General features: G+C 51.8%; 1 long non-coding RNA gene across 1 annotated transcript; it reads left to right on the top strand.

The window, feature by feature from the left end:
• Window positions 1–744: 744 nt before the first annotated feature.
• On the top strand, window positions 745–2,534 carry LOC125354650. Its single transcript, XR_007211523.1, has 3 exons — window positions 745–805; window positions 2,121–2,171; window positions 2,274–2,534. It is a non-coding gene; the product is annotated as an uncharacterized LOC125354650 (long non-coding RNA).
• Window positions 2,535–25,746: the final 23,212 nt, after the last annotated feature.

Below are 25,746 nucleotides of genomic sequence, written 5' to 3'. Positions count from 1 at the left end.
CCACACAATTTAGGATGAAAGATGTGTATCACTGAATCCAGCTATGGGTTGAGAAGTGGTGTAATCCCCTTGCTGGCCTTGAACTGCAAACCTCTTATTCTTATCTTCCAAGTAACTAAGATTATAGGTGTGAGCCACTGGCCCCTGTCTCAATTTCACCTTAAAAAGAAAAGGTCCTCATTATTAATAATGACTGTGTTGAGGACTGTGAGGAAAGAGTGCTGGGATTAATTAGTAATGTCTGCCGCATACTCCAGATGGAAGATGACAGTTGTAGAGATTGAAATGGTTAGACATTATCGTTTAAAATGAATTTATTTCTCCTTTCCTGCCCTTTGCCAAATGTCCTGCAGTTGCTTTTTTTTTTTTTTTTTTGGTAAGGCTTAAACTTGGCCTGAGCACTGTCCTGAGCTCTTTTGCTTAAGGCAAGCACTCTACCACTTTGAGACACAGTTCCACTTCTGGTTTTTGAGTGGTTAATGGGAGATGAGAGTCTCACAGGGATTTTTCTGTCCAGGCTGGCTTCAAACCGCGATCCTCAGATCTCAGCCTCTTGGGTATCTAGGATTACAGGCAGGAGCCACCAGTACCCAGCTTTGCTGTTGTGTTTACAGAAGAAGGATGTGTCTCATTTTGTTGACTTGGCTTTGGTCGTGTGTCATGTTTTGGCAGATGGTACGTAAGAAGTTGTGACTCATGCTATATTTGGAGTGGGGCATATTTCACATGAGGGTCATTCCCGCCTGAGGCCTGGATGAAAAGACCTATGGAAGAGCTACTTAGGTGTCAGTCAGAAGTCTTTTTGGTAAGTGATTGAGATTTGGGGACTGGTTGTTATCACAGCAAAGCTAATAGCCATAGCTGAATCCTGGCAGATAGAAGTTTGAAAAGTAGGTTTAAGCCAGAGTATAGAGACTCTTGAATGCCAAGTGAGGCACAGCTTGTTATATATTTATGAGTTATTATTTTTTCTTGGATACATAGCTGGCTCACATTTTCTAGTTTCTTTCTTTTGTTCCTTCGTTCCTCCCTCCCTCCCTCTTTCTCTTTCTCTCTTTCCCTCCCTCCCTCCCTCCCTCCCTCCCTCCCTCCCTCCCTCCTTCCCTTTCTTTCTCTTTCTAGTCCCGGGGCTTAAATTCAGGACCTGTCCCAGAGATTTATTTTTTTTTGGTCAAGGTTAGAGCTTTAGCCACAGCTGTACCTTCAGCTTTCTGATGGTTAATTGGAGATAAGAGTCTTATAGATGTTCTTGCCTGCACTCCTCAAATCTCAGCCTCCTGAGTGGTTAGGGTTTGAGGGGTGAGACACTGATGCCCAGCCTCTTTTTTCCTCTTTAATGGACATTTTCCACTTTCCAGATCTGGCCTCTGACCTTCTGAGGGAGGTACCTCATGTTTTTCCTTTTGGCTTCATGGAGATGAACTTAAAACTCAGTGACCTTGAAAATGGGATGTTAAAGAGAGTGGGCTGCAGGTGGAGGGAGCCTGGTTCCCTGAATTACCACGTGGCAGGGAGCTGTACACTAATCAGGATCATGTTATTTTTGTACTTTCTTTCACCAATAAATCAATTTCTATTTTGATGACACTAAAATTTGGGGTTTGTTTTTCATTGTGGTTAGTGTTTTATATGAGGCAAGCACTCTTGCTACTAGGCCATATTCCCAGCCCCATTAGTGTTTTATTAATTTATCAAGTCTAGAGTTTTAAAAAATTTCTCATTAGGGGGCTGGGAATATGGCCTAGTGGCAAGAGCGCTTGCCTTGTATACTTGAAGCCCTGGGTTCGATTCCTCAGCACCACATATATGGGAAACGGCCAGAAGTGGCGCTGTGGCTCAAGTGGCAGAGTGCTAGCCTTGAGCAAAAGGAAGCCAGGGACAGTGCGCAGGCCCTGAGTCTAAGCACCAGGACTGGCAAAAAAAAAAAAAAAAAAAAAAAAAAAAAAAAAAATTCTCATTAGGAGTGGGAAGTCTAATGATTATTATTAAGCTAATGATTATTTTGGGGGTGAGAGTGAGAATGATCCTAGGGTTTGAACTCAGGGCCTTGTGCTTGTGAGACAAGCACTTCACCATTTGAAAGGTGTCCCTAGCCGTCTTTTGCTTTGGGTGTTTTTCAGGTAGGGTCTCTCTGGCCCCGGACTGCAAAGCTTGCATGGCTGAGATAACAGGTACTTGCCAACATACCCAGCTTATTGATTGAGATGAGATCTTACTAACTTTTTCCCAGTGCTGGCCTCTAACCTCCATCCTTCCGACCTCTGTCTCCCTAGGAGCTGGGATTATAGATGTGAGCCACCATGCCCAGCACTAATATTTTTGAATAAGGGGAGTAACTGTAAACAGAGAACTTATGAAGACCGAAGAAATGTTTCCGTGAGGTTGGACAATTTCAAGACTACTGGTATTTTCAGAATACAGGCTAACTCCTGACTAGGGGAAAGGAGGAAAATATATTATCTTTGATGCGCTCTCAGAGATTGTGGAAAGAGCTTCTAAAAAAAAAAAAAGAGTTCTGCAGGAGAAAAATGAGGAAGGGGGTAACAAGTATGACAAGAAATGTGTATGTATTTACTACCTTAAGTATATAATTGTAACCCCTCTGTATATCATCTTGACAATAAAAATAAAAAAAAAATGAGTTCTGTTGTCCTGAGTGGCTTTACTTCCCCTTCCTTATTAGTTCTGAGGATTGAACACAGAGCTTCCTGTATGCTAGGCAAGAACTCTAACATTGACCCAGGCCCTAGCCCTTTTCTGAAGTTTTAAGTCTTTTTTTTTTTCTTTTGTAAAAGTCCTAACTCAATGGAACTACATCACTTAGAGTGCAGGGATGAAATGGGATAGAGGAAGATTAGGGGAGAATGATGAATGATGGAAGGAGTGACATTGATTAAGATATGTTATAATCTGCCTTGATGAAGCCCCTTTGTATAACTACTTAAAATAAATAAAAAGAAATTAGACCGTGAACCCCCCTGTCCCCCGAAAATATTCCAACTCTGGTGTTGTCTCCTCCAGCCTGGTGGTCCTGTGCTCTGGGCCAGCTTCCTGTTGAGTGGAGTCTGGTTATGGCCCCTTTGTGAAGGCATCACTAGCCGAGCGCCTATTATATGGGAAGTGCCTTCCTTTTTGTTGTCATTACAGCACAGGGCAAGGGGATGTCTACGTCACAGGGGAGGAAACAGAGACTAAAAGAGTAACTGGGGGTCCAGAATGTAGTTTAGTAGGAGAGTGTTTGTCTAGCAAGTTCAAAGCTCCAGCACCACCACCCCACATACAAAAAAGGACCTTGCTCAAGGTCTTAGAGCTCTTCTGAAGCCTAAACCGTCTCCATATAACAAGATGCTTTCTCCAACAATACAAATGGCTATTATTTATGTAGAATTCTCCATGTGCTGGGCGCCCCATTAGATATTTTGAGAAAACTCACAGCAACAGTGCTATCACACACTGTAGCTTCTATTAATGTTTTCAATAGTGACCTCTGTGAGGAGTAGGATAAACATTAATATCATTCTCTTCCCCCCTTATTTTTTGTTGGTCATGGGACTTGAATTTGGGGCCTGAGCTATGTTTTGTTCAAAGATAGAGCGCTACCACTATGAGCCACAGCACCACTTCCAGTTTCCTGGTTATTTGGAAATAAGTGTCTCATGGACTTTCCTGCCTGGGCTGTCTTTGAACCATTTTCCTCAGATCTCAGCCTCCTACATAGCTAGGATTACAGGTCTGAGCCACTAGCACCCAGCCATTTTCCCTCCTCTCCCCTCCTCTCCCCTCCTTTCCCATCCTCTTCCCTCTCCTTCCCTCCCTTTCCTGTACTGGTATTAGGGCTTGAATTTTCAGCACTCAGCTTTTTACTCACAGATGGTGCTCTACCACTTGGGCCACACCTCAAACCTGTCATTTTCTTTTTGAAATGGGGTCTTATTACATGCCCAGACTGGTCTCAAACTCCTAGCTTCAAGTGATTCTCCTGCTTCAGCATCCTGAGTAGCACATTTCACTATACTTATAACAAAATAGAGCAAAGTTTGATATTCTCTTTCTCTCTCTCTCTCTCTCTCTCTCTCTCTCTCTCTCTCTCTCTTCCTCTCTCTCTGTCTCACTGGGAATTGAGGGCCTTGAGCTTCCTAGACAAGGCCACTACCACTTGAAGCCCATCCCACTGCCCATAGTGTTATGAAACAGGCACCAGTGGCTCATACCTGTAATCTTAGCTATTCAGGAGTCTGAGATCTGGAGGAGCAAGGGTCAAAGCCAGCCTGGGCAGAAAAATCTTAGACACTCCATCTCCAAAATAGCTAACCAAAAGCCAAGCTAGAGCTGTGGCTCAAGTGGTAAAGCAGCAACTGAGTAAGCTTGAGGCTCTGAGTTCAAACTTTGGTACAACCAATCAACAAACAAAAAATAATCAATCACCACCACCACCAACAAAACAAAACAAACCCTGAGTCAACAGATGGACTAATGACAGGTGACATTTGTAACTTTCTAGATTCAGAGACTCTTTACATTCTTGTTTGATCTTTATAGCTATTTGAATGAAGTGGGTCATCTGATGGCAATGTTAGTAATTTTTGCCAACAAAGAAAATTTCACCAAATCTTAGAAATATTAAATAACCAGGTACTGATAGATCACACCTGTAATCCTAGCAATCTAGGAAACTGAGATCTGAGGATCGTGGTTCAAAGCCAACCCAGACAGAAGAGTCTCTGTGACCCTTATCTCCAGTTAATCAGTCAAAAGCCAGAAGTGGAGCTGTAGCTCAAGTGACAGAATGCCAGCCTAGCAAGCAAGGCCATGAGTTCAACCCCTAGTGCTGCTGACTAAAAGAAAAGAGGAAAAGAAGGAAGGAGGAAAGAAGGAAGGGTGGGAGGAGGGAGGGAGGGATGGAGGGACGGAGGGATGAAGGGAAGAAGGAAGGACGGAAGGAAAGGAGGAAGGAAGGAAGGAAAACTAAGCTGAGTGTTGGAGGTTCATACCTGGAATCCTAGCTACTCAGGAGGCTGTGACCTGAGGACTGAGGCCCCCAGAGAAACTGCCCCATCTCCAAGAGGGTGCTACACTTTGGCCATCCTATAAAGAGAAAAATGGAAAAGCATACTAATTAAAAGAAAAATCTAGAATTGAGATTGTGAGGAACAGGAAACTTATTTATTTATTTATTTGGCCAGTCCTGGGCCTTGGACTCAGGGCCTGAGCACTGTCCCTGGCTTCCTTTTTGCTCAAGGCTAGCACTCTGCCACTTGAGCCACAGCGCCACTTCTGGCCGTTTTCTGTATATGTGGTGCTGGGGAATCGAACCCAGGGCCTCATGTATATGAGGCAGACACTCTTGCCACTAGGCCATATCCCAGCCCAGTTTATTTTTAATTTATTAAAAAATGTTTTTGGGGGCTGGGGATATAGCCTAGTGGCAAGAGTGCCTGCCTCGGATACACGAGGCCCTAGGTTCGATTCCCCAGCACCACATATACAGAAAACGGCCAGAAGTGGCGCTGTGGCTCAAGTGGCAGAGTGCTAGCCTTGAGCGGGAAGAAGCCAGGGACGGTGCTCGGGCCCTGAGTCCAAGGCCCAGGACTGGCCAAAAAAGAAAAAAAAATGTTTTTGAATGACCTGGGGCTTGAACTCAAGACCTGAGTGCTGTCCCTGAGCTTCTTCTGCTCAAGGCTAGTGCTCTACCACTTGAGCCACAGTACCACTTCTGGCTTCTTCTCTGTAGTTTATTAGAGATGAGAATCTCAAAGACTTTCCTGCCAGGGCTGGCTTTAAAGCATAATCTTTAGATCTTAGCCTCCTAAGTACCTAGGATTACAGGCCTGAGCTACTGGCTCTGGCTGGAACAGAATTTACAGGGTAGTTTTATTTCATTTAAAAAATATCCTAGGCTGAACTTCCACTGAAACTAGAGTTTACTTGCTTGCTTATTTATTTATTTATTTATTTATTTATTTATCTATCTATCTATCTATTTATTTATTTATTTTTGCCAGTCCTGGGGCTTGAACTCAGGGTCTGGGCACTGTCTCTGAGCTTTTTAATTTTTTTCTCAAGGCTAGTGCTCTGCCACTTGAGCCACAGCTCTACTTTTCAGCTTTTTTGGTAGTTTTTAGTGGAGACAAGTCTCCCAGACTTTCTTGCCTGGGCTGGCTTTGAACTGTGATCCTCAGATCTCATCTTCCTAAGTAGCTAGAATTATAGCTGTGGCTCACCAGTGCCCTGGATTTTGTTGTTTTTTTAATTGCCACTTTTGAATGGTGGTCCCTCCCTGAGATGGGGACATGGTAGCCAGAGTAGGTTTGGGGATAGGCCCGGGGCAGGCTAGGATGAGAGGTTGCTCTTCAGCTTCTGGCCAAAGAGGCTTTGACATATCCTAAGTCTCAGGAAGCCACTTCCTGGGCTGTGGACTTGGTGCTCTGGCTGTCTTTGCCTGTCCTCCAAACTTGCTTTTATAGGGGAGGGGTGGAGGCTGGTTTAGAGACTCAGAAGCTGGGAGGAAGAGCAGCCAATTACAGCTAGAAAGGCTGTTGTGTGATGTGCATGTGTTAGTATAGAACAAAGACGTGTTGGATTTCAAATATATTTCTTTTCATCCTCTTTCTTTTCTCTTCTCCTCTCTCTCTCTCTCTCTCTCTCTCTCTCTCTCTCTCTCTCTCTCTCTCTCTCTCTGTAATATGAGGTTTGAACTCAAGGCATCCTGCTTGCTAGAGAGGGGCTATACCACTTAGGCTACAATGCTAGCCTATCTTTGCTTTATTTTTTTCAGGTACTCTGCATCTTGCTTTTTTTTGCCCAGGGCCAGCCTCAGACTGGTATGCCTCTCCATGTAGCTGGGATTACAGGCATGCACCACTGTGCCTGGTCTATTCATCTGCTTTATACATAACATTTGTTCATTGATGAGATCATATTAAAAAATCCACAGAAGGTCTCCTTTCACTATTCTCCTCACCCCCAGGGTCTCATCCCTTCTCCTAAAAGCCGGGATGATCTTTATCTTATTTTCTGGTTGTAGCTGCACAATCCCTGGTTGGTTTGGACAGAGAAATGGCTGGCAGGAGTCCCCCACATTAGTTCACTGCCACTTCTTTTGCCTGGGTTAGGAGTTGTGGGGAGGGAGCAGATTTCTAGGGCAGACTATTGGCCTCATCTGGTCTCCCTGGTGTGTGTGTGTGTGTGTGTGTGTGTGTGTGTGTGTGTGTGTGTGTGGGTGTCTATCTGGGTCCCTCTTTATGTGTCTTTCTCATCACAGATTGTGTGGCATTTTGGAGGGTGGAGTGCCTGGGCATGTAGCCCACCACTGTCTGCCCCAATCTGGCCCTGGGCACAGGCCACATGGTGCTGGCCATCAGCCTGGCCTCTTGCCTGGTCCATTACAGCCTCAGCTGCCAGGCTGGCACGGGGACCTAAGGAATGAGCCCTGCCCTCCCCAGCTTCTGTTCCTGGGCTGCAACACTCAGATGAGGAGCGTGCATTGGAGGGGGGGAGCGGTGGAGACCGAGGCCCCCTCTCTAGATGGTTGGAGGGATGTAGAACTCCTAAGGGCCAGAAGGCGGGGCAGTGTGGGAGGAGCTGGAGCAGCCTCCTCTCCCTGGGGGGCCTGGGGACTATCTCCACTCTTCTTACCCAGGGGTGAATACTGAACTCTTTCCCACAAGGGGGTGATGTTTTTTGGGGGGGAGGAGGAGCCTCTCAAGTTCCACCCCCGCCACCCCCATCTGGTGGGGGGGGGTCTCAAGGAGCACAGCAAGGGCCCACCCTGCTAGCTGGGTGTTGGGCTGGCCATGCCTCCTTTACATGTCTTTACAGCCATGCAGATTGTATGTCCCAACCCATGCATCCATCCCCCGTGCCCCCTCCCCCCCCAGGAGATGTTGGGTGGCAAAGGGGTGGGAAAGTCTGAAAAAGATAGAGAATTTATGAGCTGCTTTTGTCAGGAGACAGTCGTAATGAAGAAAATTCAATTTTCCACTGCTCCGAGAGTCAATATGTTAAATCTCGGAGAAGCTGTAGAGTGACAGCAGAATGGCAAAGTCAATGGGACGTGTATGGGAGGGAAGTCGTCTATCTGTGTCTGCCGTGGGACTGCCTCCTCTCTGTACCCTTGAACTGAAGCCGGGGGACAGAAACTCAGTCCTGAGTTTCTGGAACTGCTCTTCTCTCATTTCTGCCTCTACCTCAGTCCATGGCCATTGTCCCTGAACCTGCTGTCTTTTCTTAGGTTCAATTCTATCTTCACCAGGAAGTCCTTCTTGTAGTCTAACCAGCACTCCCTTTTGTTGCAGTTACTCATTTCCTAGTAGCTGTTTTGAGCCCAGAGTGATGATCACAAGAATTCTCTTCTCTTTGTAATTAGTTCTCCTTCTCCCTCCAGCATCCACATGGTTGGCTCCTAGTTTCCAGGGTTCAACTTTTCCCAGCCAGTTCTTTGCCTCTTTCCTCCCTGTCTCCTGTTCCTAAAGGCAGTAGCATGGGGGGTGGAGGGAGAGCTGAGGATTCCTCTGTGAGCCAGTGTCACCAGGAGCCATGATTAGCCAAGCTGCTGGCTGTGTAATTGGCGTGTGCCCACGTCCCCCGGGGTCTGGTGTGTTAACAATGGGTCCCTGTGGTGAGTAACGAGATGGAGCCCATGGCTGGTTGCACACACTAATTAATTAGTGCTCCTCTGGTGTGTGGAGGAATGAAGAAGAGCTGGGGGAAGCCAGGGTGGGGGCAATGCCAAACCCTAGAGTCCAGCTACGCACCCTAGCAGGCTCTGGAGTTTTGGATTAAGGCTCAGTGTGAGTATGAGATCTGGGGCCTTGGCTGAGGAGAGCTGAATTTGGGGTACAACCTCCTTGTTATCCATGTCCATCTGGCCTGGGCTGTGTGGGGTGCAGTGTGTCCCACTCAGCTAAGGAAGATCTGGGGGTTCAGGCCCCAAGGGAACAACAGCATTCTTCAGCACCTGGGATGGGATAGAAGGAGCAGGAGGCAGTTATTCCTGTCTCCCCTGCACTCCCTCTACATATGAAGCCATTTCACACTCCGGAGCTCCAAAGGTGTGTGTGTGTGTGTGTGTGTGTGTGTGTGTGTGTGTGTGTGTGTATCCATTCTGAGGCTTTTTCACTGAGGCTGGTGCTCCACCACTTGAGCCACACCTCCATTTCTGGCTTTTTGCAGGTAATTGGATATAGAGTCTTATAGACTTCTTGCCTGGGCTGGCCTCGGATCCCAGCCCCCTGAGTAGCTAGGATAGCCAGCATGCGCCACCCACACCTTGCTCCAAAGGGTTTTTGTGCCCCTCAGCTTGACAGTCACTATTTCCCTCTGGCTGCCGACCCTCTGATTCCTCAGCCCTTGGGTTGACCTTGAAGTCCAGAAGCCTCTTCTGAAACCGGGAATGCAGAGCCCAGATAGAACCTGACAAGTAGGGAGCAGGGAGAAGTTGGGGAGAGAGCGAGCCCCATAATTTCTGGGGACAGCGTGCTCATCGTGTTCCTTACAGCTGTGAAGCTGAGAGGAGGAGGAGAAACCTCCGGGGAACAGAGAGGGGTGGAGGTGTCCCGTGGGCTTAAAATGAAAAGGGACCCCCGGAAGGGAATCCCCCTCCCCCCTGGGAGCTGAGATTCAGCAAGGTGGGTGGGGGTGGAGGGCGACCTACTAAAGCCGAGGAAATGGGCAGAGGAGGAGATGGGACCGCGGCGGGGCCTCCGGCTGCCAGGCGGAGGCGCGAGTCCCGTTCCCGCACACCGTAATTGCTAAATTACCCGCCATCTGCTCTGCTTTCCGACATAAATTATCCGCAGAGGCGGCGGGCCGCTCCTCCTCCGGCCCCGAGAGCCGGAGTGGGTGGGTGGGTAAGGGTCGCCTGGCGGGGAGGGCCGCCCGGAGGGGCGGGGGTGGACCGGCAGCTCGGACCCGGCCTCCCCGCAGGGCCTGCGGCTGGGCTCTGGTCCTGGACAGCTCGCCGGACCTGGCAGGGGCGATGGGGGAGCGGAACTGACAGGGGGCGGGGCATGGTCTTTCCGGATAGGGGCGTGGCTAGGGCAGCGGGCGTGGCTTCCCCAGGTGTGTGTATGTGGGATAGACAAGCTCTTCCCTCTCGGCCCCGGTGGCTAGGCCGTGGTCCTGGATAGTGGGTGACCTATGGGCGTGGCCTGATCCCCCCCAAGGGCGTGGCTCACGTGTGTGTGTGTGTGTGTGTGTGTGTGTGTGTGTGTGTAGGAGGTGGATGTCTGACTTGCAGCTCTGTCCCCGGCCTCCCCGCAGGGCCCAAGGCTGGGCCCAGATGCAGGGCCAGCCCTCGGATGTGGGCGGGGCCGGTTGGTGGGCGGGGCCTGAGCTCCCTCGTGCGTGGGGCGTGGCTTCCCCAGGTGTGCGCGCACGCTCTGTCCCGCAGGTTTCCGTCGCCCCTCCTGGCCCTCCACCCCGGTGCTCCTGGGAGGAGGTGTGTCTTCTCATCCTCATCCTCTCAGAATCCGGGGCGGGGGAGGGGGCGAGGGGGAAGGGCGAGGGCAGAAGGAAGGAGGGGCAGGGGACAGACCTCCCGGGTTGGCCTGGCTTCTGCTCAGAGCCCTGCCCTTTGCCCCGGGACCCTGGAGGCCGTGGGGCAGGTGTGGAGGTGACGTAGGCGAAATTAACTAGAAGTGGGGGTGAGACTGGTAGGATGCCGAAGGTTGGGGATAGGTTGGTGATGAGAGGTGGAGCCAGTGGGAGATGAAGTGGTCTGGGAGGTGGGCCAGAGAGGGGAGGCAGCCTGGAGAGGTCCGGGAAGCCCAGAGAGGGCAGGGTGGGTCCCTGTCTGGATGGAGAGGCCAGCGGGGAGCAGGTGCAGTAGGGTGGGGTGGAGGAGAGATGGGCTGGGGGGAGGGGGAGAAGACTGGAGATGGGGGGGAATGCTAGATAAACGCAGGAATGGTAGGGGTGGGTGAGGTGGAGCAGAACTGGAGTTAAGTCTCCAGAAAGGACTGCTGCTGTGAAGTCGGGGTCCTGGAAGGAATGTGGGGAGCAAAAGCTGCCAGGGTGGGTCCTTGGGGGGGGTCCCTAAGAGATGACAGCCCCAGAAGCCACTTTGGGCTCTGAGGCTGAGGCTTGGCTTTGGGAGGGGAGGCCACCCCTCCCTCCTCTCCAGCTCTAGACACCTGCAGGGGTGTGCCCGTCCAGGTGGGGGTGGGCTGGGCCCACTCCCAGCTCTGAGCGGAAGTGCTGGTGGGGTTTCTTTGGAGCGATTGTTTAGTATTCATGGGGCGACGCAATCTCTCCCACATCTGCTTAGCACAGCAAGTCCTGTCATATAACTGTCTCCCGCACTGTCTGTCCATAAAGAATGTCTCGGAATTGGTGTAATTCAGAGAAATTAATGACGACTTTCCGCGGGACGGCTCCCTGGGGGATGATTAACACTTCATCGTCCATCTGATGCGCGGGGCCCGGCGCTCCATCGCGAACATTTGGGCCTTGGCCAGCCGCATTAAAGGTTATTACGGAAAACGCGACCTGCAAACGGGGCGGGCGAGATGCTGGATGGACCAGGAGGGACAGGAGCCGGGGTGGGGGTGGGGGGAGTCCACGCCAGCAGGCCAAGCCCGAGATCGAGTTTCCTGGGGTGCCTGCACCTGAGGGGGCTGAGGATGAAGGAGGCTGAGCTTTGGTTGATAACGACCACAGGACTGGGAAGGTGTTGGGTAGCTGCCAGGCCCAACCTCTACTTCAGGGAAGGGAATGGGGTTGCTTCTCATGGGTGGGCACACTGCTGATGGACGATTTCCTTGTCTCTTAATAATCTTTACAGCATGATTTGGTTTTATTCAGCTCGCCTTACAGCTGGTATAAGAGGCTCCTAGAGGTTATGAACTATGCCCAGGATATGAGCGGGACTTGAACTCAGATCCTTGACTCCTGAGCTCTTGCTCCTTTTACCATACCAAAAGTCAGTCCATCGTGTGTGTGTGTGTGTGTGTGTGTGTGTGTGTGCCTGCCAGTACTGGGGAGTGAACTCAGGGCCAAGGCCCTGTTCTTGAACTATTTTGCCCAAGGCTGGTGCTCTATCACTTGACCCATAGCTCCACTTCTGTTTTTTTCCACTGGTTAATTGGAGGTAAAAGTCTCATGGCCTTTCTTGCCTGGGCTGGCCTCAAAAGGTGATCCTCAAGGCTCCCGAGAAGCTAGGATTACAGGTGTGAGCCACTGGCATCTAGCAGTTTTAGTCTTTTAAGTGTCTGCCTTATGTATCTGCACAGGGGATGGCAAATAGGTGCGCAGACATGTTTGCTGTATGGACAGATGAGTTATTTTTTCAAGTCCCACTTCCAGAGCCTGGGCCAGAATCCTAGATTTTGGTCTCAGAAAGAGATTTGGCAAAGGCTAGGAAACTGGCAAGAGATTTCCATGTTAAAGTGCCGGCCATGCACAGCTTCTAACCTCTTGAGGATTAGACTCTGACCTCAGTCACAAAGGAGTAGAGGGTTGTGTGTGCATGCGTGTACGGGTCAGCATGTACTTATGTGCAATGCGTATGCAGGGGTCCAGGGGACTGCGCAGACTCAGCTGAAGGTGTCTCTCTGACATCTAGCAGGTTGCAGGATGAGGACGGAGGTATGTGAAGAGAAGGCCGTTACTACGTGGGGTTTGTGGGGAGGAGAGAGGGGAAGATGAGCCGTGGGAGTCTTTCCTCCGCCAGGCCCAGAGGACGGCATCAAGGTGCTAGATCTGAGGCTGGGTGGAGACGGGGTCCTGGGGCTTGGATCGAGGCTTGAAGGCTCTGGCAGGTGGGGGGTGGGGTGGGCATGGTGTGCTCTCCTCTCTCCCCGGCTCCCACTCCACAGGCCTAGGGAATTTGTTTCTCACTTGCCTACAGGAACCAAGTGTAGTAGACTCACCCTGCCCTGTCCAGGGTGGCAGAGTTCTCAGAAATCTGTGTGCTCCATTCTGCCTCTGGGAATTCCATGCCACAGCGAAAACTCCTCTCTTATCAGCCCTACCAAGAGGTCTAAAATGATTTCATGACTGAACTGTACACAAGCTGAGGTTTCTTAGGCTACTTCTGTTGGGAAGTTCTTCACTGAGTCTGACTTTAAGTCATCTTGTTATGCTGGATACCCAACAGACCCAGGCAAGCTTTGTTTTTTTTGTTTTGTTTTGTTTTTTTTTGGCCAGTCCTGGGCCTTGGACTCGGCCTGAGCACTGTCCCTGGCTTCTTCCCGCTCAAGGCTAGCACTCTGCCACTTGAGCCACAGCGCCGCTTCTGGCCGTTTTCTGTATATGTGGTGCTGGGGAATCGAACCTAGGGCCTCGTGTATCCGAGGCAGGCACTCTTGCCACTAGGCTATATCCCCAGCCCCCCAGGCAAGCTTTGTGAAATGGGAACCTTGTACCCCCACTCCCCTTCCTGGCCTGGGAGCAGTTTCTTCTGACAAGGGCAGTTGGTCTAATGTTCAGGGACACAGAGAGAAATGTGAGGGTAAATCCGGTGGCTCACAGATGGCTCGCACACAGGATACGTATGTGCTCGCATACTCATACGTGCTGATACTGGAGCTTAGACTCAGCCTAGGCACTGTTCTTTAGCTTTTTCAGCTCAAGGCTGATGCTCTACCACTCGAGCCACACTTCCTTTTCCAGCTTTTTTTGTGGTTAATTGGAGACGAAAGTCTCATTGACTTTTCCTGCCCAGGCTGGCTTTGAATGGCCACTGGTCATTCTCAGATCTCAGCCTCCTAAGTAGCTAGGATTACAGGCGTGAGCCACTGGTACCCGGGAGAAGGGCCTGCAGCCACCATCATTTCCAACCCTCTTTACAGGCTGGAGCCAGAATCCTTAGAGGTGGGGACTCATTGTGTCCCCTGCTGCATGGCGGCTGTCTGAGAAACCACAGGCCCCCAGCGCCCGGTCTGTTTCTACCTTGTTGGCTTTGCAGGGCTGGGTGAGGAGGAAGGAACTCTTAGGCCGGGTTGGCCTGCCTGCTGCCTACCTCCTCTTTCTCAAGACTGTGGTGACTCCTTCCCCATCTCCCAGATGGGCCTGGGGTCTCATACCCACCACGCCTGTCCCGTCATGTCTGTCTCCTTTCCCTTCCCAGAACCCCCTTGGTCTGTTCTCTTCGCTCCACATCCCAGCATTCAGCCACCCTCTCCTTTTCCTTGCTTCATTCAGCCTTTCTCCCGGTCCACTCCATCTTCTCTCCTCTTCCTTCAAGCCAGCCCCTCAGCCCTTCATAGCACTGTGCTACACTCTCTCCTCTTCTTGGAAGCCCTCCTTGATTAATCTTCCTGGTTTGAGATTGCAAGTTCCTTCCCTCCCTGCTCCTGTTGGTTTCTTTTTCTGACAGTACTGGGGTTTGACATCAGCCCTGTGCTTGCTAGGCAGGTGCTCTATCATCTGTACCGCTCTCCCCCTCCCCCAGTTCTTTTTTACAGTGTCCTACCTTTATGATCTGGGGCCTGGAGATGGATTCTTCTATTCAGTCTCCTGTATAACTGGGATGACAGGAATGTTCTACCATGCTCAACCTTTGTTTTTTTTTTTTTTTGCCAGTCCTGGGTCTTGAACTCAGGGCCTGAGCACTGACCCTGGTTTCTTTTTGCTCAAGGCTAGCACTCTACCACTTGAGCCATAACGACACTTCCAGCTTTTTCTGTATATGTGGTGCTGAGGAATCGAACCCAGGGCTTCATGTATGGGAGGCAAACACTCTTGCCACTAGGCCATATTCCCAGCCCCCATGCTCAACTTTTTATCAGTTCAGATGAAAGTCTCACAAATTATTGTTTTACCTAGGCTGCCTTCAACTGTGACCCTCCCATTCTCTGCCTCTTGCGTAACTAGGATAACAGGCTCGAGGCATCATACCAGCATCAAGCTTTCCCTTTCTAACCCACTGTGTCAAGGTGTCTGAGGCCTCTTGTTTTTCCCTTTCCTTCCTAGACTAGGCCCCATAGACTAGGGGTCCTCATAGTCCCTCCTCCTACCAGCTCACCCCTGTAGAGGAAGGTGGTGGCCAGAGGTTATCTTGCCCTGGGTTTGCTTCTTGGACAAGGCCCCACCCTAGCAGCTGCTGCTCCTCCTGTTCTGTCTGCCTCTAGTCCAGCTGACAGGCCTCAGCTGGCCATGCAGAGCAGGCTGTGGGGAGCGGCCAGTGGCCCCACCAGGATTTCTCAACTTGAACTTCTTGCTGCACCTGCCTACCTGCTTCCCAGACACCGCCCGTGCCCTCATTTACTCCCTCAGCCATCCTTTCTTCCGCCTTCCCTTTCCCAGGCTTCACCCAGCCCACTTGCCACAAAGCCTGGGTCCTTCCAGAACCCCCTTCTCTCCCCACTCTCTTTGCTGAGACTTCTAACATTGGTCCCTGCCTGTGCCCACGGGTGGAAACTGAGATACTGGTGAAAGTTCTGGCTCTGGGGAGGTGCCAGGTTCTGACTTGGAGCAATTGATGTATTTGCCACCACCTTGTGGTAGGTACTTGGAACTGCAGGGCTGGGGTCCCTGTGCTAAAGCGAACCTGCTGTCAAGGTGAGAGGGGCAGGAGGGCAGGTCTGTGCTTTAAGACAGTGGTGGGGGCTGGGAATGTGGCTCAGCGGTAGAGTTCTTGCCTAGCATGCATGAAGCCCTGGGTTCGATTCCTCAGTACCACATACACAGAAAAAAGCCAGAAGTGGTGTGTGGCTCAGTGACAGAGTGCTAACCTTGAGCAAAAAGAAGCTTAGGGACACCGCACCCAGGCCCTGAGTTCAAGCCCCAGGACCGGGAAAAAAAACAAAAAAAAAAAAGACAGTGGTGGGCCTCAGATTTTCCAACACTGGAAGCTTCCTCACTGAGGCCCCAAATTCCTACTTAGGGGGAGAAGGAAAGTCAACTAGCAACAGTTTTAGATGGAAAGAGACTTGAAACTGTCCTCAAATTTCTAACTTTTAAAATCCTTCTTTACTAAAAGAGACTACAACTGAAGTAAGAGTTGAAGTCTGATCTGCAGAAGAACTTCCCAAATAAGTACCAACGGTCGCACAGTTCTCGCCCCCCCCCACCCAGATGAACTCCACCCTATCAGAGTGCCCCATTTTGTCCAGGCTTCTATATTTTTTTGTTGGTTGTGGGGCTTGAACTTGGGCATGGTTCCCTGAGTCTCTTTGTGCTCAAGGGCTAGTGCTCTACCACTTGAGCCACAGCTCCACTTCACTGTTTGGAGATAAGGGTCTCACAGGGACTTTTCTGCCCAGTCTGGCTTCAAACTGTGATCCTCAGAATTCAGCCCCCTGAGTAGCTAGGATTACAGGCATGCGCCACTGGTGCCAGGCTTCTTAAATCTCACTACGCTCAGTTCATTGATCTTATTCAGAAAACTTCAGCTTCCTTGGCCAACCCTGCCTCTCTCTGGTCTGGGTTGTGCCTATGACCAAGATACTGACCTGGGCCATCCTTTCTCTTGTCTAACTCCAGTCTTTTCTGCAGTAAAGACTCACCATATTGCCAGAAGAGCTGCAGTTAAGAAAATGGTACTCAAGAGAATGGATGAAGGTCTGAGGAAGGGCATTTCTGCCTCAGTTTCTCCTCCCCTGGTCCCTTGGGTCCCAGGAGATGGATAGCATAAAAAAGAATGGTTTACTTTATGGTAGAGTTCTCTCTGCTTGGGCTTTGGACTCACAGATGCTGCGGGGAAGGGGAGTCTGAGTTTCTGTCCATGGGCCTTGCTATTCCTTTTGGTAAAGTGGGTATTGTGAGGCGGGTAGATGGGGTTGTTAACCCCTATCAGCCATGAGCCTTGTAAATCTCAGAATCTTTGAAGCCTGCTCCACCTGCTTTGTGTTCACGTGCGTGCGTGCATCTTCCTGTATTGGGGCTTGAACTCAGGGCCTCATGCTCTCATTTAGCCTTTTCATTCAAGGCTGGAGCTCTACCAATTGAGCCACATCTCTTCTTCCAGCTTTTGGATGGTTAACTGGAGATGAGAATCTTTTGGATTTGTCTTCCCAGGCTGGCTTCAAACTGTGATCCTCAGATCACAGCCTCCTGAATCGCAAGGATTACAGGTGTGAGCTCCTGGTGCCTGGGTCTCACAGTGGTTCTAGCCCGTGCGCTTGGTGAGCTGAGTCCCAGAGTCCTTCCTGCCATTGTCTCCCAGGTTCTCCTGGCATTTCCTGAAGCTCCTGGCCAGGAGCCCTGGCTCTGCAGCCCTGCACCCCTCCTCTGAGGTGCTGTTCCTCCCCTGCCTCATTTGCTGCCGCTGACCTTACTGAGTTAAATTAAAAAGCAATGTTCTGTGTGCAGCTCCAGCCCCGTGGAGCTTGACTCTGGGAAGACGAAGACAATTACCAGCCCCTCCGTCTCCCTCTCATCTGGCTGCCTTATAATTTTTTCCCCCGCTGCCTGGTATGCAACATTTATGTTTTTAATAACACCAGAATGGTTTTGACCTTGGGAATTCATAGCAGAATGGGCACTGTGCGAGGACCCAACGTGATTGGCGTTTGTTCCAGTCCCTCGCAGGAAGGCAGCCGGTGCCTCTGGCCTTCTGAGTTGGATGCATAGGGCTACATTGCGGGGCGGGGGGGGGGGGACTTCCAAACGTGGCACGGGTGACACAGGGAGGAGGGAGAGGAGGCATACTTGTCCCTCGGGGGATGGGCATTAGAAGAAGGTGTTTGAGAGTTTTTTTCTACTCTATTTCATAAAGCAGAGTGGGGGCATGGTGGGGCGCAGGCATGGGGGGGGCTGTGGAGAATGATGGTGTGGACACAAGCTTGCACACCTGCAGCTCATCATCAGTCCATGGTGTATGCCTGAACCCACATGGACTCTCCCTACCAGAGGATGGAGGTCACACCCCAACTAGAACTTCCCAGTGCAGGGTAGAGGGAGCCCTTCTACCTTCTTCCCCTTTCTTCTGTGCTCCCCTCCCTAGCTGATTTGACTTTTGAGGCTAGAGAAAGGCCAGAGGTATCTGGAAGGACCTGAAAGACGGAGAGGGGGTAGGACAGAAGGAGGAGGGAGGAGGGAAGTGAAAAGAAGCTGTGGTAGAAAGGCCTGAGTTTGGAAAGAGGAAGCATTTTCTCTGTAGCTTCCAGAAGCCAATGGAAACACAGTGAGAAGCACAAGGTGTACGTGATGATCCCTTTGCAGGCCAGTAGGAGGAGGGGGTGGTGTGTGTGTGTGTATGTGCGTGTGTGTGTGTGTGTGTGTGTTTGTCTAAGGTGAGGGAGGGAGCACAGCAGCCCCTACTCTGTACCGGTGATCTATGTAAATGCAGAGGGGGTGATTTTGTGAAACCACTGGGGCCTGCAAAGTATGGACTTGTTTCAGAAATAGCAATGGCCACTCCGGGAAGACACCAGCCCTGAACATCAAGACAACTTGGGTTCTAAATCTGCCTCCAGTTATCAGTTAGGGACCTGGGGAAAGCCACGTATTGGCTGCATTAGGGAAGAAAAGCCCCAGTGTTTTTCTGTCAGCTGCACCAGTACAGGGGGGCCAGGAAATGGAAGGATGCTGCTGAGGGGGTTGGGGCATTTCTGGGGCTACAGAGAACGTGAGAAGGGTTTCCTGGATGCAGAAATTCATAGGGTTTTTTTTTTTTTTGCCAGTATAAGAGCTTGAATTCAGGGTATTGTGTTCTCACTCTGCTTTTTGTGCTCATGACTGGCATTCTACTAGAGCCATACCTCTACTCTAGGGCTCCCCCCCCCACCCTTGGCTAATTGGAAATAAGAATCTCAAGGACTTTTCTGGCCAGGATGATTTTAGTCACTATCCTCCAGGTCTCAGTCTCCTGGGCAGCTGGGATTACAGGCGTGAGCCAAGGGCGGTGGATTTACAGGTTGTTGATTCCTTCGCCTGGGCATCGCTGTGTCATCTTCCCATCCCAGGCAGCGTTCAGGGCCTGGGCCTGGATGTGCAGGGAGCGCTGTTCTCTGCCGCCCTCCTGTGGACACTGAGCCCTTTGCAGGTCTCTGCAGAGAAGCTTCTGCTCAAGTCCGCAGAGCCGGGTCTCTCGCCCCCTGGTGGAAGTTGCGTATATTACAAGAAGCTATAGGATTTCCAACTGCATCTCTCTCCCGGATATCCCGTTTCTCTAGTTTCTGGAGGCATCTATGATCTCCTTAAGGCTGGGAAGGCCTTAACTTTCCACAATTTTGCTCTAAGTTTGAGTTCTAGGTTGGTTTGAACGGGCTGAGATATCTGAGGGGGCGATATCTTGTCGTCTTCAGATTACTCTCACAACTCCAGCTTCCTAAAATTTCTGGGAATTTTCCATGAAAGATAACAGGGTCTAGAGAAAATGGGTCTGCAGCAGATTAGCCATTGTGTGTCCGGGCTTCCTCAAGAGTGGCACCTGAGCTCAGTCTGTCAGTGTCATCAGGGAGAGATGAATTGGCAGGAACCAGGAGGCAAGAGACAGGGATGATGGAGGAAGATAGCATTTTTGACAGATGCTGACAGGGCTCGTTATTTGCTGGCTCCGAATCCCCTCCCACCCACCAGGCTGCCCTTGGCCCTCCCATGGTAGCACTCAAGGCTCATAACCAATTGTCTGTGGTGTCGGGATCCATGGGGAGGGGAAGGGAGATACACCAGGCCCAGGATGGAATAATGGTTGGCATGACCAAAATTTGGAACTGGGGCTCAATCACCACTGGGGTGCTTGAAAGGGGAAACTGTCTAAGGGAGCAGATCCTGAGTTGCTGGGGGTAAGTGAGTAGGGAGATGGGGAAGGTATTATTCAGGGAACCCAGTCCTTAAGTCAGGCACTGGTTAGTCATGCCAGAAATCCTAGCTACTCAAGAGGCTGAGATCTGAGGATCAGATCACAGTTTAAAGCCAGCCCAGGTAGTAAAGTCCATGAGACTCTTATGGCCAATGAAACACACACACACACACACACACACACACACACACACACACACACACACACACCCAGAGCTGTAGCTCAAGTGGCAGAGTGCTAGTCTTGAGTGAAAGCGCTAACCGGAAGCGTCCAGGCCCTGAGTTCAATCCTGGGTACCAACACACACACACAAGTACCACTGATTTAGGCACTGTTTGGGGGAGAACTGGGGAAGTATGAGCCAATCACTTTTCTGAGACCTCCCTAGGCACAGAGAAAGTTGTATGTGCTATGGGAGGGAAATTAAAAGGGGGGCTGGCTCCACATTCCCTGCTCCCCTTCCTGCATTTTAAGTCCCCCCCCCCACTCGTGGCTCTATGTGTGTCTGTGAGGTAGAGGGGCTGTATGGCAATTTGCTGTTGGCCATAGCCCCCTCTGATAACGCCCCTCTCCTCCTCCCTCTTTCCTTATCAGGTGCAAGGCACACAGATACCTGGGAAAGGGGGGGTTCGCTTCAGGTGCCCCAACCTCTCCCACCGGCTCCCAGGGGTGAACTGCGGTAATGGGGGGAGAGTCATCCTACCTGCAGGGCCAGGGTAGCGGGCAGGGAGGGGGGCGACATTTGGAGGTGGTTGGAGAATGTTCTGGAGCAGAGTGCCGCAGTCAGAGCCTGCTCAGCATCCTAATCAGGGCCGAGGAGGCCGAGCCGCCCGCACCGCAGCTCCGCGCCGTCAATCTTCCACACAAAGGGCGCCCGCCCCGCCCCTTCCCACCCCAGCCCCAGGCTGGGGGGGGCGGGGCGGGGCAGGCAGATAAGTGGGGTGCAGACCCACGGACAAGGACCAGCACACACACATACAGAGTACATGCCAAGCATAAGGGCAGGGTGGGACGTGGAGACAGACATGGCAGACAGTGGCAAAGGAGAGATGTGGGGGGGGGAACCAGAGACAGGAGGAGAGCACAGACAGACAGGGGAGACTTGGGGACTTGAGAGATGACCCAGGCCCGGGGAAGGGGTGGGGGATGAAAACCACGGACACTCCTGTTCAAGCCAGGAACCGGGAAGGGAAGGGAGCCAAGGAGAGAGGAAGTGAGGCCCAGAAAGATGTGTTGAGGCTCTGGCCCAGGAGGCTGGGGGGGGGGAGAGGGGGGGACGGGAGATTCAGAGTTTCAGCCAAAGCACCAGAATCGGAACTGACCTGGACCGCCATTCCTCTCCCTTCTGCAGGGGGTGATTGCCCTCAACAATTGTGGTGGGCTATGGAGGAAATTCTTTCAAAACGTAAAGATATAAGTTCAAGACCAAGAAAGAACAAGTGATGGCAGAACCCTTAGCGTCAATCAGAGGGAGAAGCCGGGCAGGCCTGTTATCCTGCTCAGAGTCTGAGAATGAAAGGGGGGGGGGGGGATTAGAAGTCAAAGCTAATTGGGGCAGAAAACGTCTGTGAGCCTTTTAAATTAACGAGTAAAAAAGCAGGAAGTGGAGGCTTGGCTCAAAGGGGAGAGGGCCCCTGGCCTTTGGTGAAAAACCCAATCTAGAGCCTGAGGCCCTGAGTTCAAGCCTCAGCAACGGCATGAAAGGGGGGGGGGGAGGGAGAGAGACAGATTCTGAGAAAGGGAAACCAATGTGACAGAGAAAATGGGGGAAAAGAAATATGGAGGTGGTGAAGACAAGCATGAAAGATGGAGAAGGAAGTGTACCAAGGGCCTAGACAGGTGGCTGTTGGCAGGAGGGCAGGGGGGGAGCAGGTGGGGTTCCTGCCCCGCCCCCCCAAGGCCTGCCTAGGCTTCGGCAACCCTGCAGCGAGCTAGGCAGGCAGTCAGGAGTGTTGCTTTTTTCTTTTTAGGGTGACCTTGTCTTTTTATTCCTTTTTGTGTAAAGAACCTATTCTGATGCCTGCCATCTCTCTCTTAAGTGCCACTGTCAGCGCAGCGGCGGTTGCCCGGGTCATTGCTGGCAATTCCTCTTTGGGGACCACCTTTAAAGCCTGCGCGGAGGCTCTGAGCATGCTCACCAGAGGCAGATTTGTGTCCTAGAGGAGTGGATCTAATTTTTGCAAACAGCCAGGAGTTGTTAGGAGCCAAGGCTGGAGAATAAGCTTAGGATCCAACTAGGGAACAATATTTCCAGGTAAAAACAAGGTGAATTTGGGGAAGCCATTGTGGAGGGTGTGACCTCCTCTCGATCCCCCTGGAAGGCCATTCTGAAGGAGAAGCTTACACAGGGTGACAGCAGACCTTTCACTCACTGCCCAAGGCCCAGGTCCATGGTTCTGTTGGTTAAAACGAAGCCCTAATAGCCAGCCCCTGTGGTTCAGACCTGTAAGCCTAGCTACTCAGAGACTGAGATCTGAGGATCAATGTTCAAAGCCAGCCTGGGCAGAAAAATCCATGGGATTCTTATCTCCAAATAACCACCAAAATGCAGGAAGTGGAGGTGTGGCTCACATGATGGAGCACCAATCTTGAGCAAGGAAGCTCAGGGAGCAGGCATTGACTTCAAGCTCTATCTAGTACCAGCACAAAAGAAAGAACAACAAACTGGAGCAGTAATTAGCCCAAGGCTGGCAGGGAAGAGGGGGAGGGGGCGTCAAGTGTGAGATTCAGTGACCACTAGTGGCTCTGCCCTAGCCCAACCCTCCCCACCAGATGTACACTTGGCTACAAAGTATCCCGGATGCACTCCACACCACACAGACCAAGCAAGAAAGGCAAAGGAGTAGGGCAAATTGGGAATGAGAGCCTGTCTGTTCATCAGGGCAGGCTGCCTGGAGGAGAGATTGGAGAGGGAAAGGAGGCAGCAGCACAAGGGGCCTGGAGTGGGCCGGGAGGGAGAAGCGTCTGTTGCTTGAGCTGTGAGGAAGATGAACATGGTTGGAGACAGCTTTTCTGGCCTGCAATAAAGGATAGGATTGAGAACCAGCGCGAAGGGAACGGTGTGGATTCAGGCTGAGTGATCTGAATTTGTTATAGGGGTCTCCTGTGGAGAGCACGGACGTGTGTCACTCAGTGTGTGTGCGCGCAGTTGTCTGGATAGGTGTGAGCTCGTCTGCGTGCGTGTGTCTGTGTAGGGGCTCAGCCATGTGGCTTTGTGCCCCTGGCTCTTGTCGTTCCATCTGTGTACGCTTGGCACGCAGCGCTGTCAGGGCCTGTTTGTTCATTTGTGTGTTTCCATGTGCTCATGTGTGAGTATCCCCGTTCTTCCTTTTTTTTGGGGGGGGGTGTTTTATTGGGCGACACGCGGCGGAGGGCAGCGTGTGGCGCGGCTGTGTGTGTGCGCGCGCGCGCGCGTGGGCTCGGGTCTGCCGGAGAAGCGAGGCTGGCGGGGAGCCCGGGTCGTCCAAGCATCGCCGCCGCCGTCTGTCTCTCTCCCTCCACTGGCTCCATCTGCCCTCGCTCAGATCGTGACAAGAAGGCAAACGGCTTCAGGCTAGGGACAGCAGAAACATGGCAGACCCCGCGTCCTGTGCGCCCAGGCAGGTGCGCTGCGGCGCACGTCCTCAACCTGGCACCCCAGTGCACCCTTCAACCTGGCAACCCCGGCCTGCGCATGCACGGGGCATACAGACACACTGCCCCATCGCTGCTCTTTCCTCTCCCCTCCCCAGAGCCTTGCGCTCCCCTCCCGCAGTCCATCACCTCCAAATGCCAGCTAGAATTCGGGGATGGGGGCGGACTGGATGGGGGTGTATGTGTGTGTGTGTGTGCTCACTAGGATATCAGAGCCAATCGTGGAATACCTAATGTCTCCTTTGGTGGTGGAAGGGGGTGTATGTGTGCAGGGGGTGGGTGCGCTCTCCTCCCCTCTCTCCCTCCCACCCTTCTTCTGTCCCTATTCCCCCCACCCCTTTCCGGCCCGCGGCAGTTTCCGAAATCGCCCGGCGGCGGAGAATTCATTAGCGGGGGGCGGATGTAAACGCAGCGCGGTGGAACGTTTTAATTAGGCCTGAACAATAAACAAGCTAAACGAGGCGCGCAGGGCTCCCCGGCGGCTCCTCAGCCTCCTCCGCGCCGCGCGGACTCATTACGGCTGCAGCCAATTTCATGCCAGCGCCTAGCGCGGGCCGGGCCGGGCCGGGCCCGGGTGGGGTGGCGTGGGGGCGGGATGGAGGAGTGCGCAGGGTCCGCAGGGCGCCAAGTGGGGGCGTCCAGGATGACGCAGCGTCCGCCCCCGTGGGTGGCGGGGCTGGCGAGTGCCTGCCGCCCCCCCACCCCTCTGCACCATCCATCTGCCTTTCTCAGTGTCCTTGAAATGAAGGTCCCGGTCCACACCGGAGCGGCCGGGTGCAGCTTGAGGCTGCCGTGCTGTGGTTTTTTAGGGTCTCTCGTTCCCTCTTCCTCCCTCTCTGCGCTCTCGCTCATGGCGGCAGCCTCCAGCTCCCCTTCACTATAACCCTCCTTTCGTGTTTTTGCCGCAGCCTGTAGTTCTCTGGCACAAGGGGCCCCTCTCTTCTTCCTTTATTTTGCCAACTTGGGCGCAGCCATTGCCCTCAACGTTTGCAGGACGTTGACCCCTCCCCTCCTTGGGCGTTCAGGGGCCTCCTCTCCAGGCCTCCCTGTGCTCTGCCACCCCGGGCCTGCCAGCCTCCCTCCCACCTGTCCCCTACCTGGTCCTGGTGTGTGTGTATGTCAGTCCTGGGCCCTGTGGGGTGTTTTGTTTTCTTTTGGGGGGGGGGTTGTTGTTGAAGGCTAGACTTTCACCCCTTGAGCCACAGCTCTGCCTCTGGCTCTTTAGGTGCTTACTTGGAGGTAAATAGTGACATTGGACTTCCCTGGCCAGGTTGGCTTCTAGTGATGAGCCTCAGATCTCAGCCTTCTGAGCAGAGAGGGTTACAGGCATGAGCCACCAGTGCCCAGCATCCGCCTGGGTTCTCTTTTACCTCTAGGTTTCAAGTGGGGTCTCTGACCTTTGCCCAGGCCGCCCACCAGTGGGGCTGTTTTGGATCCACGGTGCTGGCAGATACATTTGGCTTGTTTCTCTCCCTTCTTTTGGCGAGGCTGTAGGCATTGTGGGGTTGGGGTGGCTGTCAGGACTTTCCTGGATGTGGATAGCTATGAGTTGGGCTAAATTAGAATCCTAGCTCAGTTCTTTACCTTGTGGCTTCCTAATTGGTGTTGCTTTCCTGTAAAAGATGGAAAATAACTTTAGGATCTTCGTGGGATAGACGTTAGAATTAGCGTGGTGATAAATTTAACAGTGCTGAGTGCTTAGTATATACTCAATACCAGCTCTTATTCTCTACCTTCTGCCCTTCCTCTGCTCCCTTTTGTCTCCTTAGCCTGAAATTACAAAAAAAAAAGTGTTCCAAAGTTATGTAGTCTTTGTAAACTATTTTGGATGATTAGGAATTTCAGGGTGGTTCAACCAGCTGTAGCCTCTAATGACAGGAAGTCCTGGTGGATGCAGCCAAGGAAGGGAGGATGGGGTTGGACAGAATCACAGGAGGGGAAGGGAGTGGGGGAGGGAAAGTGGGAGAAAAATGAGGGAGGGGTAACATTATTTGGCAAAATTTACCCATTATCTTACTTAGATAACTATAACCCCTCAGTGTACATCACCTTTACAATAAAATAAATCAGAATCACAGGAGAGGAAATAATGTGAACCCTTATACTGAAAACCTAGGGCTGGTGTGGCATATCCAGAGTCTGTCTGCATTGCTCCTGCCTCAGGTGCACCTGCTGCTGGCCGTAACTCCAGAAGGAGCTGTGTCCTCTGGGAGGCCACTGGGGAGTCCTGGGGAACCAAGTTCTCCAGTACTTTCACATCTGGAATCCTCCCTGCAGGGAGATACACCCACCCATCAACCCGCCCACCCAGAGCCAGAGGTGCTTTGCTGTTCTCAAGGAAAGCAGCCTAGCATTGGAGATCACTGCTCTCATCTGCCTGATGCTTAAACCTACAGGTCGAAGGAGCCCAGAATTCGGTCCCTGCT

This window comes from Perognathus longimembris, chromosome 1, assembly GCF_023159225.1.
Source record: "Perognathus longimembris pacificus isolate PPM17 chromosome 1, ASM2315922v1, whole genome shotgun sequence".
In the NCBI taxonomy this organism is placed as follows: Eukaryota; Metazoa; Chordata; class Mammalia; order Rodentia; family Heteromyidae; genus Perognathus; species Perognathus longimembris.
This window is presented reverse-complemented; position numbering and strand designations above follow the sequence as displayed.